This window comes from Phyllobates terribilis, unplaced genomic scaffold (assembly GCF_046119375.1).
Source record: "Phyllobates terribilis strain yellow unplaced genomic scaffold, ASM4611937v1 Scaffold_5__5_contigs__length_657084704, whole genome shotgun sequence".
In the NCBI taxonomy this organism is placed as follows: Eukaryota; Metazoa; Chordata; class Amphibia; order Anura; family Dendrobatidae; genus Phyllobates; species Phyllobates terribilis.
Window position 1 is genome coordinate 92,027,660 of NW_027362765.1, and position 14,562 is coordinate 92,042,221.

At 45.2% G+C, this 14,562-nt stretch overlaps 1 long non-coding RNA gene across 2 annotated transcripts in view; it reads right to left on the minus strand.

Moving 5' to 3' along the window:
* LOC141270894 (uncharacterized) overlaps positions 1-11,119 on the minus strand; it is a 41,588-nt gene extending 30,469 nt beyond the window's left edge. Inside the window, exons 1-3 of one of the 2 annotated variants that reach the window (XR_012321752.1) lie at positions 10,970-11,119; positions 7,569-7,718; positions 3,688-3,773 (exon numbers count right to left, since the gene is read on the minus strand). This is a non-coding gene — a long non-coding RNA (uncharacterized lncRNA). Of the gene's footprint in view, positions 1-3,687; positions 3,774-7,568; positions 7,719-10,969 lie in introns of those variants that run through there. The other variant, XR_012321753.1, reaches the window with a different exon arrangement.
* Positions 11,120-14,562: the final 3,443 nt, after the last annotated feature.

Sequence of the window (14,562 nt, forward strand, 5' to 3'; positions counted from 1 at the left end):
ACAGGGAGAACTGACTCTAGGGGTCCACCTACAGCCATATGCAAATATCTGTTATCCGCTATCCCTGTTATAGTGGAGCATTGACTGGCGGCTCCTGCACATCTACTGTGCACCACTATAACTGGGATGTACAATTACGGTAGTTTGCATTAAAGGGCTTCTTTGGTTAAACAAGTTATCACCGATCCATGGGATCCACAGGATCGGTGATCACTTATTGATCGTTTGGGTCCGAACATTGGAAAAGGCGCCTATCAGAAGAATGGGGAAGTTTCATCCCTGACAGGACACTTATCCCCATTTTAAAATGCAGCTTCCAAAAAAGAGCAGCGCTCACAGTCACTGAGGGAATGACTGGATGAGTGGTCGCATCTCACATGCCGCTCCAGTCTAATGGGGAGAAAAGCTCCACATTCTGCCGATTGTGTCCCAGCAGTCAGACCCCCACCAATCAATATCATCACTGATCCTGTGGAGAGGTGATTACTTGTTTTCACCAGAGAACCCCTGTAAGTGCATCTCTGCCGCTCTGGTCCAAGTATTTAATCTCTAAGGCTGCGGCCCCACTATCAGTATTTGGTCAGTAATTTTTCTCAGGAGTGGGAGCCAAAACCAGGTGAGGAACAATCAGAGAAAAGGTATAATAGAAACAAGTCACCAATTCTGTATTTATCACCCACTCCTGGTTTTGGCAGCTACTCCTGAGAAAAAATACTGACCGAATACTGATGGTGGGGCTGTGGCCTAATGGAAAAAAATCTTTTCCTAGTTAATATCAGCAAGAACAAAATGACTGCCATACACAACACAGTCCACTATATCAACACCAATAATACCACATACAAAAGAGACAAATATCGCCACACCATGACTAGATCACATATTACCACCACATAGTGACCGAATAATACTACATACAAGGAACAAATACGGCCACACCATGACCAGACCACATATTACCACCCCAAAGTGACCAAATACTACAATACTGATCATGAATACAAACCACAATACTAACAACACTGTTATTACCACCAGTGACATTATACACAGGAGCTCTGTATATAGTGTCAGTGTACAGGTAATACAGGGATCACCAGTGACATTATACACAGGAGCTCTGTATATAGTGTCAGTGTACAGGTAATACAGGGATCACCAGTGACATTATACACAGGAGCTCTGTATATAGTGTACAGGTAATACAGTGACCACCAGTGACATTATACACTGGAACTCAGTATATAGTGTCAGTGTACAGGTAATACAGGGTTCACCAGTGACATTATACACAGGAGCTCTGTATAGAGTGTCAGTGTACAGGTAATACAGTGATCACCAGTGACATTATACACTGGAGCTCTGTATTTAGTGTACAGGTATTACAGTGGTCACCAGTGACATTATACACAGGAGCTCTGTATATAGTGTACAGGTAATACAGTGGTCACCAGTGACATTATACACAGGAGCTCTGTACATAGTGTATAGTGCACAGGTAATACAGTGGTCACCAGTGACATTATACACAGGAGCTCTGTATATAGTGTACAGATAATACAGTGGTCACCAGTGACATTATACACAGGAGCTCTGTATATAGTGTACAGGTAATACAGTGGTCACCAGTGACATTATACACAGGAGCTCTGTATATATTGCACAGGTAATACAGTGGTCACAAGTGACATTATACACAGAAGCTCTGTATATAGTGTATACATAATATAGTGATCACCAGTGACATACACAGGAGTTCTGTATATACTATATACACACGTGGTCAGAATTGTTGGTACCCCTCGTTTAATGAAAGAAAAACCCACAATGGTCACAGAAATAACTTGAATCTGACAAAAGTAATAATAAATTAAAAATCTATGAAAATGAACAAATGAAAGTCAGACATTGCTTTTCTGCTTCCACTGAATTTAAAAAAAAAATTAAACTCATGAAATCGGCCTGGACAGAAATGATGGTACCCCTGAAAATAATGTGACAAAAGGGACATGTTAAATAAAGTTGTGTCCACTAATTAGCATCACAGGTGTCTACAATCTTGTAATCAGTCAGTGGGCCTGTATATAGGGCTGCAGATACTCACTGTGCTATATATAGGGCTGCAGATACTCACTGTGCCTGTATATAGGGCTACAGATACTCACTGTGCCTGTATATAGGGTTACAGATACTCACTGTGCCTGTATATAGGGTTACAGATACTCACTGTGCCTGTATATAGGGTTACAGATACTCACTGTGCCTGTATATAGGGTTACAGATATTCACTGTGCCTGTATATAGGGTTACAGATACTCACTGTGCTTGTATATAGGGCTACAGATACTCACTGTGCTTGTATATAGGGCTACAGATACTCACTGTGTTGTTTGGTGACATGGTGTGTACCACACTCAACATGGACCAGAAGAAGCAAAGGAAAGAGCTGTCTCAGGAGATTAGAAAGAAAATTATAGAAAAGCATGTTAAAAGGTAAAGGTTATAAGACCATCTCCAAGCAGCTTGATGTTTCTGTGACTACAGGTGCACATATTATTCAGAAATTTAAGATCCATGGGACTGTAGCCAACCTCCCTGGACGTGGGTGCAGGAGGAAAATTGATGACAAATCAAAGAGACGGATAATATGAATGGTAACAAAAGAGCCCAGAATAACTTCTAAAGAGATTAACGGTGAACTTCAAGCTCAAGGAACATCAGTGTCAGATCGTACTATCCACCGTTGTTTGATCCAAAGTGAACTTCAAGTAAGACGACCAAGGAGAACACCATTGTTGAAAAAAAAAATAGTAAAAAAGCCAGACTGGAATTTGCCAAACTACATGTTGACAAGCCACAAAGCTTCTGGGAGAATGTACTATGGACAGATGAGACAAAAATTGAAGTTTTTGGCAAGGCACATCAGCTCTATGTTCACAGATGGAAAAATGAAGCATATAAAGAAAAGAACACTGTCCCTACTGTGAAACATGGTGGAGGCTCTGTTATGTTCTGGGGCTGCTTTGCTGCACCTGGCACAGGGTGTCTTGAATCTGTGCAGGGTACAATGAAATCTCAAGACTATCAAGGGATTCTAGAGAGAAATGTGCTGCCCAGTGTCAGAAAGCTTGGTCTCAGTCGCAGGTCTAGCAACAGGATAATGACCCAAAACACACACAGCTAAAAACACCCAAGAATGGCTAAGAGGAAAACATTGGACTATTCTGAAGTGGCTTCTATGAGCCCTGACCTAAATCCTATGAAGCATCTTTGGAAAGAGCTGAAACATTCTGGAAAAGGCAACCTTCAAACACGAGACAACTGGAGCAGTTTGCTCATGAGGAGTCGGCCAAAATACCTGTCGAGAGGCGCAGAAGTCTCATTGACAGTTACAGGAATCGTTTGATTGCAGTGATTGCCTCAAAAGGTTCAACAAAATATTAAGTTAAGAAGAAGAACCATCATTTCTGTCCAGGCCGATTTCATGAGGTTAATTTTTTTTTAAATTCTGTAGAAGCAGAAAATCAATGTCTGACCTTCATCTCTTCATTTTCAAAAATTTGTAATTTATCAGATTGAAGTTATTTCTGTGACCATTGTGGGTTTTTCTTTCATTAAACGAGGAGTACCAACAATTTTGACCACGTGTGTAGTGTAAGTTTACATGTAATACACTGACTCACCAGTGATGTCTCTAGGTGAAGTCCTTCATCTTCGCTTTTCTTCTTCATCTGGCACAGACAGCCATCACTTCTTCCAGCCAGGAATCATCTCTGCAGAAAATAACACACAGTTATTAATAACTGATCTCTTCTAGAGAATATTCCCACTTTCCCCCCCCGACTTCTACACTACACCAGTTGAAGAAAAAAAGCAACATAGTGCCGTCCTGCACAGTAACAGGACCTCTCATTTGTCCCATCCCATGGAAAACAATTTCCTAAAAAGTAAATTATATTACAGAAGTAATAATGTAATAATAATTGGAATCTAAAGTAATAATGTTCCCCACTGGTCACCATAAACTAATAAAGTATGTTCCTCAATCTGGCTCCCAAACAGTAATTAAGTCCCTTGTCTAGCCAGGCACCCCCATATGTCCCTTCTGGCCACCATTTGTCTAGTGTGACCCCTCCATATATTTATCCTAGCACATGTGTATCGAGCCTGCCCCCTCCCATATACCCATCCTAGCCCCCCCATGTGCCAGTCTGCCCCCCCACATATCCATCCTTGCCTCCATGTTTCCAGCCTGCGCCCCCATATGTCCCCCCCATATATCCTCCATGTGTCCAGCCTGCCCTCTACATATTCATCCTGGCCTCCATGTGTCCAGCCTCTCCCCTCATATATCCATACTGCCCTTACCCCTGCATATATCCATCCTGACACCCCCCATATATCCAGCGTGCCCCTCCATATATTTATGCTAGCCCATGTGTATCGAGCCCGCCCCCCCCACAATTCATCCTAGCCCCCCATGTGTCCAGCCTGTCCCCCCCCCATATATCCATCCTGGCCTCCATGTGTTCAGCCTGCCCCCCCTCCCCCATATATCCATCCTGGCCTCCATAAGTCCAGCTTGCCCCCCCCCATATATCCATCCTGGCCTCCATATATCCATCTTGCCCCCCCATATATCCATCCTGCCCCCCCCATATATCCATCCTGCCCCCCATATATCCATCCTGGCCTCCATGTGTCCAGCCTGCCCCCCATATACCCATCCTGCCCACCCCCCTTTGCCTGGGTCCACCTTGGTTCCCTCTTGTGTGTCCTGCCAGGGCTCCCCCTTGTGTGTCCAGCCAGGGCTCCCCTCCCTTGCGTGTCCAGCCAGGGTTCCCCCCTCGTGTGTCCAGCTGGGCCCCCCCTCGTGTATCCGTCCAGCTGGGCCCCCCCTCGTGTGTCCGTCCAGCTGGGCCCCCCCTCGTGTGTCCGTCCAGCTGGGCCCCCCCTCGTGTGTCCGTCCAGCTGGGCCCCCCCTCGTGTGTCCGTCCAGCTGGGCCCCCCTTGTGTGTCCATCCACCTGGGCCCCCCTTGTGTGTCCATCCACCTGGGCCCCCCTTGTGTGTCCATCCAGCTGGGCCCCCCCTTGTGTGTCTGTCCAGCTGGGCCCCCCTTGTGTGTCTGTCCAGCTGGGCCCCCCCTTGTGTGTCTGTCCAGCTGGGCCCCCCCTTGTGTGTCTGTCCAGCTGGGCCCAGCCTTGTGTGTCTGTCCAGCTGGGCCCCCCCTTGTGTGTCTGTCCTGCTGGGCCCCCCCTTGTGTGTCTGTCCAGCTGGGCCCCCCCTTGTGTGTCTGTCCAGCTGGGCCCCCCCCTTGTGTGTCTGTCCAACTTGGCCCCCCCTTGTGTGTCTGTCCAGCTGGGCCCCCCTTGTGTGTCTGTCCAGCTGGGCCCCCCTTGTGTGTCTGTCCAGCTGGGCCCCCCCTTGTGTGTCTGTCCAGCTGGGCCCCCCCTTGTGTGTCTGTCCAGCTGGGCCCCCCTTGTGTGTCTGTCCAGCTGGGCCCCCCCTTGTGTGTCTGTCCAGCTGGGCCCCCCCTTGTGCGTCTGTCCAGCTGGGCCCCCCCTTGTGTGTCTGTCCAGCTGGGCCCCCCCTTGTGTGTCTGTCCAGCTGGGCCCCCCCTTGTGTGTCTGTCCAGCTGGGCCCCCCTTGTGTGTCTGTCCAGCTGGGCCCCCCCTTGTGTGTCTGTCCAACTGGGCCCCCCCTTGTGTGTCTGTCCAACTGGGCCCCCCCTTGTGTGTCTGTCCAGCTGGGCCCCCCCCTTGTGTGTCTGTCCAACTTGGCCCCCCCTTGTGTGTCTGTCCAGCTGGGCCCCCCCTTGTGTGTCTGTCCAGCTGGGCCCCCCCCTTGTGTGTCTGTCCAGCTTGGCCCCCCCTTGTGTGTCTGTCCAGCTGGGCCCCCCCTTGTGTGTCTGTCCAGCTGGGCCCCCCCTTGTGGGTCTGTCCAGCTGGGCCCCCCCTTGTGTGTCCTGCTGGCCCCCGCCTTGTGTGTCCAGACCATTACACACACACACACACACACACACACACACACACACACCTCTTACCTTCCTGCGATCCCGTGCGGTGTCCTCCTTCTCCTGAGTTGCGCGCCTCCTTCACAGCAGGCGCATGACGATGACGTCATAAGCCGGCCGGCGAAGGGAGACACGCAGCTTCAGCTGCTTCACTGGGACGTGCGCCGCGGTGGTTCAGGTAATGAACGCTGCGTGCGCGCGTCCCTGCATACACTGTGCCTGCGCTTTTAAAGGGCCCGTGCCCCTTAAAACCGCAGAATTTTTTTTTGTTCTCTTCTCCCCCCTCTACTCTGCAGCAGGGGGCGGGGCCCACCGGGAAATTTCCCGGTATCCCGCCAGCCCAGACCGACCCTGCATGAAGGACTCCCAGACTATGAGAAATAAGATTCTCTGGTCTGATGAGACGAAGATAGAATTATCACCAAAAAGTTCTAAGTGGTATGTGTGGAGAAAACCAGGCACTGCTCATCACCTGCTCGATACAATCCCAACAGTGAAACATGGTGGTGGCAGCATCATGCTATGGGGGTGTTTTTCAGCTGCAGGGACAGGACGACTGGTTTCAATTGAAGGGAACATGAATGTGGCCAAGTACAGAGATATCCTGGATGAAAAGGTCTTCCAGAGTGCTCTGGACCTCAGACTTGGCTGAAGGTTCACCTTCCAACAAGACAATGACCCTAAGCACACAGCTAAAATAACAAAGGTGTGGCTTCAGAACAACTCTGTGACCATTCTTGACCGGCCCAGCCAGAGCCCTGACCTAAACCCAATTGAGCATCTCTGGAGAGACCTGAAAATGGCTGTCCACCAACGTTCACCATCCAACCTGACGGAACTGGAGAGGATCTGCAAGGTAGAATGGCAGAGGATCCCCAAATGCAGGTGTGAAAAACTTGTTGCATCATTCCCAAGAAGACTCATGGCTGTACTAGCTCAAAAGGGTGCTTCTACTCAATACCGAGCAAAGGGTCCGAATACTTATGACCATGTGATATTTCAGTTTTTCTTTTTTAATAAATTTAAAAAAAATGTCTACATTTCTGTTTTTTTCAGTCAAGATGGGGTGCAGAGTGTACTTTAATGATAAAAAAAATGAACTTTTTAGAATTTACCAAATGGCTGCAATGAAACAAAGAGTGAAAAATTTAAAGGGGTCTGAATACTTTCTGTACCCACTGTATATATTTGTAGATCATGATGTCGGTTTAACAAGCGTTTCACATTAAGAAGATCTTTTATTCACACTTGTGGTTAGTCATGGGATGAGCTTTACTATAACCACCTGCCTAGATGAGGATTCAGATGGATTTCTAGGAAAGCCGTCTTGGTAAAAAAAAAAAAAAAAACTTTAGATGATGGTTCCAAGTTTTTTTCTCGGACAAATCCCATCTGTCTTCTATCAATAACACAGAACCCATCCTTATAAACAGGATACAATTATTTAATCACTAGTGCATGCGAGTGACAATACTAATACAGAGATAAAGGGAGAATAAATCTGCCATATACAGAATATTACCGCATGAACAACAAATGAATTCAAATATCACCTGTAATATAAGTCCATAAGGTCTCCTCTTCTGCCACTAATATGACCGCTATGACACGACACTTAGGAATGTATTGTGCGGTATCAATGCAAAACTAGGAGCATTGCGACATGTCCTCTGTATGAGCTGACAGTATAAGGTGTCATTCATCTATGAAAAACAGAGAAGATTAAGGAACAGCTGAATCAAATACTAAGATACTCGTGTCCTGTCATTTCACATAAACCTGTAGAAAACCGTAATATTGCTGCCTTTGTTCCCCACAACAAGGTGAAACTGCTATTGTTGCACATACCAGTCTAACATATAAAGGAATTGTCCAGATTTTCATGCTCTGTGACTTGCCATGCACTTGTAAGTAGTTTTTCTTCAGTAGTATTCTGCCAGTACTATAGGTGCTGGAGCAGCCATGCCATCACTTCCAGCATACATTGTTTCTGCTATTGTTTAATGGCTTGCTCCCTGACAAGAGAGGAGAAGTAAAGAAAAAAATATCTGTCCCCCCTTCTTGTAGAGAGACAATGACCCACCCCCATTTCTAATACAGAGAAAAAGACTTGCCCCCACTTTCTGTAGAGAGACAAAGACCCACTCCCACTTCCTATACAGAGATAAAGACCCGCCCCCCACTTCCGATACAGAGACAAAGACCCACTCCCACTTTCTGAACAGAGACAAAGGACTGCCCCCATTTCCTATATAGAGATAAAGCACTGCCCCACTTCTTATTTAGCAACAAAGACCCGCCCTCACTTCCTATACAGAGACAAAGACCCACCCCTACTTTCTGTACAGAGACAAAGACTCGTCCCCACTTCATATACAGAGACAAAGACCCGCCCCCACTTCCTATACAGAGACAAAGACCCGCCCCCATTTCCTATATGGAGATAAAGACCCGCCCCCACTTCCTATACAGAGACAAAGACCCGCCCCCACTTTCTATACAGAGACAAAGATCAGCCCCCACTTTCTGTAGAGACAAAGACCCGCCCCCACTTCCTATACAGAGACAAAGACCCGCCCCCACTTTCTGTACAGAGACAAAGACTCGTCCCCACTTCCTATACAGAGACAAAGACCCGCCCCTACTTCCTATACAGAGGCAAAGACCCGCCCCCACTTCCTATACAGAGACAAAGACCCGCCCCCACTTCTTATATGGAGAGAAAGACCCGCCCCCACTTCCTATACAGAGACAAAGACCCGCCCCCACTTTCTATACAGAGACAAAGACCCACTCCCACTTTCTATACAGAGACACAGACCTGCCCCCACTTCCTATACAGAGACAAAGACCCGCCCCCACTTTCTGTAGAGATAAAGACCTGCCCCCACTTCTTATATGGAGACAAAGACACTAATCACTTTCTGAACAGAGACAAAGACCCGCCCCCATTTCCTATATAGAGAAAAAGAACTGCCCCACTTCTTATTTAGCAACAAAGACCCGCCCCCCTTTATATACAGAGACATAGACCCGCCTCACTTCCTACAAAGATCCACCCCACTTTCTGTACAGATACAAAGACCCAGCCCCCACTTTCTGTAGAGAGACAAAGATCCGCCCCACTTCCTATACAGAGACAAAGACCCGCCCCCACTTTCTGTACAGAGACAAAGACTCGTCCCCACTTCCTATACAGAGACAAAGACCCACTCCCACTTCCTATACAGAGACAAAGCCCCGCCCCCACTTCATATATGAAGACAAAGATCGGCCCCCACTTTCTATACAGAGACAAAGACCTGCCCCCACTTTGTGTAGAGACAAAGACCTGTCCCCACTTCTTATATGGAGACAAAGACCCACCCTCACTTTCTGAACAGAGACAAAGGACTGCCCCCATTTCCTATATAGAGATAAAGCACTGCCCCACTTCTTATTTAGCAACAAAGACCCGCCCTCACTTCCTATACAGAGACAAAGACCCACCCCCACTTTCTGTACAGAGACAAAGACTCGTCCCCACTTCATATACAGAGACAAAGACCCGCCCCCACTTCCTATACAGAGACAAAGACCCGCCCCCACTTCCTATATGGAGATAAAGACCCGCCCCCACTTTCTATACGGAGACAAAGATCAGCCCTCACTTTCTGTAGAGACAAAGACCCGCCCCCACTTCCTATACAGAGACAAAGACCCACCCCCACTTTCTGTACAGAGACAAAGACTCGTCCCCACTTCCTATACAGAGACAAAGACCCGCCCCCACTTCCTATACAGAGACAAAGACCCGCCCCCACTTTCTATACAGAGACAAAGACCTGCCCCCACTTTCTGTAGAGACAAAGACCCACCCCCACTTCCTATACAGAGACAAAGACCCGCCCCCACTTCCTATATGGAGATAAAGACCCGCCCCCACTTCCTATACAGAGACAAAGACCCGCCCCCACTTTCTATACAGAGACAAAGACCCGCCCCCACTTTCTGTAGAGACAAAGACCCACCCCCACTTCCTATACAGAGACAAAGACCCACCCCCACTTTCTGTACAGAGACAAAGACTCGTCCCCACTTCCTATACAGAGACAAAGACCCACCCCCACTTCCTGGACAGAGACAAAGTCCTACCCCCATTTCATGTACAGAGACAAAGACCTGCCCCCACTTTCTATACAGAGACAAAGACCCGCCCCCACTTTCTATACAGAGACAAAGACCTGCCCCCACTTTCTGTAGAGACAAAGACCCACCCCCACTTCCTATACAGAGACAAAGACCCGCCCCCACTTCCTATATGGAGATAAAGACCCGCCCCCACTTCCTATACAGAGACAAAGACCCGCCCCCACTTTCTATACAGAGACAAAGACCCGCCCCCACTTTCTGTAGAGACAAAGACCCACCCCCACTTCCTATACAGAGACAAAGACCCACCCCCACTTTCTGTACAGAGACAAAGACTCGTCCCCACTTCCTATACAGAGACAAAGACCCACCCCCACTTCCTGGACAGAGACAAAGTCCTACCCCCATTTCATGTACAGAGACAAAGACCTGCCCCCACTTTCTATACAGAGACAAAGACCCGCCCCCACTTTCTGTAGAGACAAAGACCCACCCCCACTTCCTATACAGAGACAAAGACCCGCCCCCACTTTCTGTAGAGACAAAGACCTGTCCCCACTTCCTATACAGAGACAAAGACCCACCCCCACTTTCTGTAGAGACAAAGACCTGTCCCCACTTCCTATACAGAGGCAAAGACCCACCCCCACTTCCTGTACAGAGGCAAAGACCCGCCCCCACTTCCTGTACAGAGATAAAGACCTACCCCCATTTCCTATACAGACACAAAGATCCGCCCCCACTTAATATAAAGAGATTAAGAATGCCTCCTCTTTATATAGAGAGAGAACATTTTAAAATTTGTCAAGTGAAGAAAACTTACCAATTTCTGCCCCATTTTAGCAGCACAGACCGGTGTCATGTGTCATTCTAGGAAAGCTGACTAATCTCGGTGTGGCCATCTTGTAGCGGCTGATTGCGGTATTCCAGCCATACTGTCGGCGTGTGTCCTTTGTGGAGCTGAGCGCACTATAGTTTTTATTGGCGTGTAATTTGACAAGATAGTACTGACAGGCGACTGAAGTTTCCAGGTCACACATTAACTTGCTAACGAGTTCCCTGTGCTGGATTTTTCCCGCCAAATTTATTTCTCTTAAAGGGGAATGATCCATCTATCTATGTAGAAATAAGAAATAGACAGAACTCCGGAAAATGTTTCTAAAAATAGGGTGATTTATTAGCCCACCTTATATTGGGCATAAAAGGCTTCTATTTTTTAAAGTATTTTCTGGAGTTCTGTCTGTTTTTGGATTCTATGTATTGAAGTCAGTTGTTTGGGGTTCGGAGACTATCTCGTCTATAATGACATCCGAGATACAATGAAACACTTGCATCTACTTGCAGATGATAAAAGTTGGAGAAAAGTTCAATGTGGAACATTGCTGCTTACACAGGCTTGGGATAAAGTCTACCCTTTTTATTTAAAAGCTAATGGAAGTGCTGCCTTTTTTTGGATGTCTATATTTTTATTTCCCAGTGATTGAGGATCTTGAAGCTTTCACCTGTGTTATACTGGATATTGTTTTTTTTTTATGTTGCTTTTTATTTTTTATCTATTTAATTTTATCTGTCTATGTTACTTGGTTATATAGCACCATTAATTCCACAGCGCTTTACTGACATCATCATCACTGTCCCCATTGGGGCTCACAATCGACATGCCCTATCAGTATGTCTCTAGTGGAAACTGGAGAATCTGGAGGAAACCCACACAAACACGAACATACCAACTCCTTGCAGATGTTGTCCTTGGTGGGATTTGAACCCAGGACCCCAAGGCTGCAAGGCTGCAGTGCTAACCACTGAGACACCGTGTTGCTCTATCATTCTATCTATCTATCTCATATCTATCTATCTCACTATCTATCTATCTATCTATCTCTCACATCTATGTATCTATCTATCTCATATCTATCTATCTATCTCATATCTATCTATCTATCTATCTATCTATCCCATATCTATCTATCTATCTATCTATCTCTCCCATATCTATCTATCTAATATCTATCTATCTATCTATCTCATATCTATCTATCTATCTCTCCCATATCTATCTATCTATCTATCTATCTATCTATCTCATATCTATCTATCTATCTATCCCATATCTATCTATCTATCTCATATCTATCTATCTATCTATCCCATATCTATGTATCTATCCATCTCTCTATCCCATATCTATCTATCTATCTATCTATCTATCTCATATCTATCTATCTATCTCTCCCATATCTATCTATCTATCTATCTATCTCATATCTATCTATCTATCTATCTCATATCTATCTATCTATCTATCCCATATCTATCTATCTATCTATCTATCTCATATCTATCTATCTATCTATCTATCTATCTCATATCTATCTATCTATCTATCTCATATCTATCTATCTATCTCATATCTATCTATCTATCTATCCCATATCTATCTATCTATCTATCTATCTCATATCTATCTATCTATCTCTCCCATATCTATCTATCTATCTATCTATCTATCTATCTCATATCTATCTATCTATCTATCTATCTATCTCATATCTATCTATCTATCTATCCCATATCTATCTATCTATCTATCTATCTATCTATCTATCTATCTATCTATCTCATATCTATCTATCTATCTATCCCATATCTATCCATATATCCCATATCTATCTATCTATCTCATATCTATCTCATATCTATCTATCCCATATCTATCTATCTATCTATCTATCTATCTATCTATCTATCTATCTTATATCTATCTATCTATCTATCTCATTCTATCTATGGTATTTTTAGGCTGGGAAGGGGCCAATAACCATGGCCCTTCCCAGCCTGATAATATCTGCCCGTCGCTGTCTGCTTTGCCTTAGCTGGTTATTAAAAATAGGGGGGCCCCACGCCATTTTATTTATTAATTTATTCGTAGTAAGCTGCCAGATATCTGCCAGCTATTTCTCTATCTCTCCGTATATATCTATCTATTTATATCTATCTACATTTTGACTAGGTGCAAAATTTTTGCGCAACCCAAGGTTGCAAAATTTTTTATGATTTTTGCTATTTTCGTACTATGACAGCGCAGCTTGTCTAATTCATGGCAAACTGTAATGTACCTTACGCCAGGAATCTTACTCCAGTCTCTATCTATCTCAGATTTATTTCTCAATCTCATATCTGTCTATCTATCTTAATTTATTTATTAAAAGTGTCATTACATATATATGTTATGTGTTTTATAGGAAACATAGGACTGGATACAAATCTATATAGATTTGCAATTATAGCATAGTATGGACAGCACCAAAGGGGATGATAATGTAGGACAATGGTTATAATTAGTGATGAGCGAGTATGTTCTGTTAACCCTTTCGGCGAGCATGCTCGGGTGCTCCCCGAGTATCTTCAGCGTGCTCGGGTGTTATGTTTCAGTCACCCCGTGCTCATGATTATCGACTGTTTGACAGCTTTAATACATGTGAAGAATGCTTAAGAAATAGGCATTCCTCACATGTATTAAAGCTGTCAAACAGTCGCAAATCATGAGCACAGAGTGACTCAAACATAACACTCGAGCACGCTGAAGATACTTGGAAAACACCCGAGCATGCTTGTAAATCTCGAGTAAAAAGCATGCTCGCTCATCACTAGTTATAATTTAACAGGTTTCTTTATTATTACTTTTTTCTGTTGAGGAACAGCGCCACTCGTGTTTATAGGCCATGTCTGGTACTGCAGCTCAGCCTATGGGCTCATTCAAACATCAGTTTTTCTTATATGAGCGCTATCCGTGTTCTTCTCGGATAGCACTTCTATCTATGATAGTCTATGGGGTAGTTCACGTGTCCAATTTTCTTCCTTGGACCGAGTGGTCCGCACGAAAGCAATTAGACTTGTCCGAGTGTCAGATGAAAGTCACCAATGCAAGTGTATGGATCCGTGAAAAAAATCAGACAGCACTTGTGTGCCATCCATGTCTTCACGGACTGTTTTATAATCTTTTTTCAATCCGAAAAAAACTGATGAAACTCAGGCCAAACTCTGATGGTAAAAACTCACACACTGACCAAAATCTGATCAAAAACACTGATGACTGTGTACAAGAAAATTCACTCAGGTGTGAATGAGCCCTGATTCCAATGCCCTGTGTGTGAGTCATACGCCTCATTCAGACATCCAATTTTCACGTACGAGTGCTATCCGTGGATTTCATGGAAAGCACTCATACCCGTCATAGTCTATGGAGCCATTCGCATATCTGTGATTTTTCGCAGATCAAGTGGTCCACTGAAAATTACAGAGACATGTCCGATTTTGAGCCAAAGGTGAGATCAAAATCGGCAATGCAAGTCAAAGGCTCCATGAAAAAATCGGACCGCACTCGGATAACATCTGAGTGCTGTCGGATTTTCACGG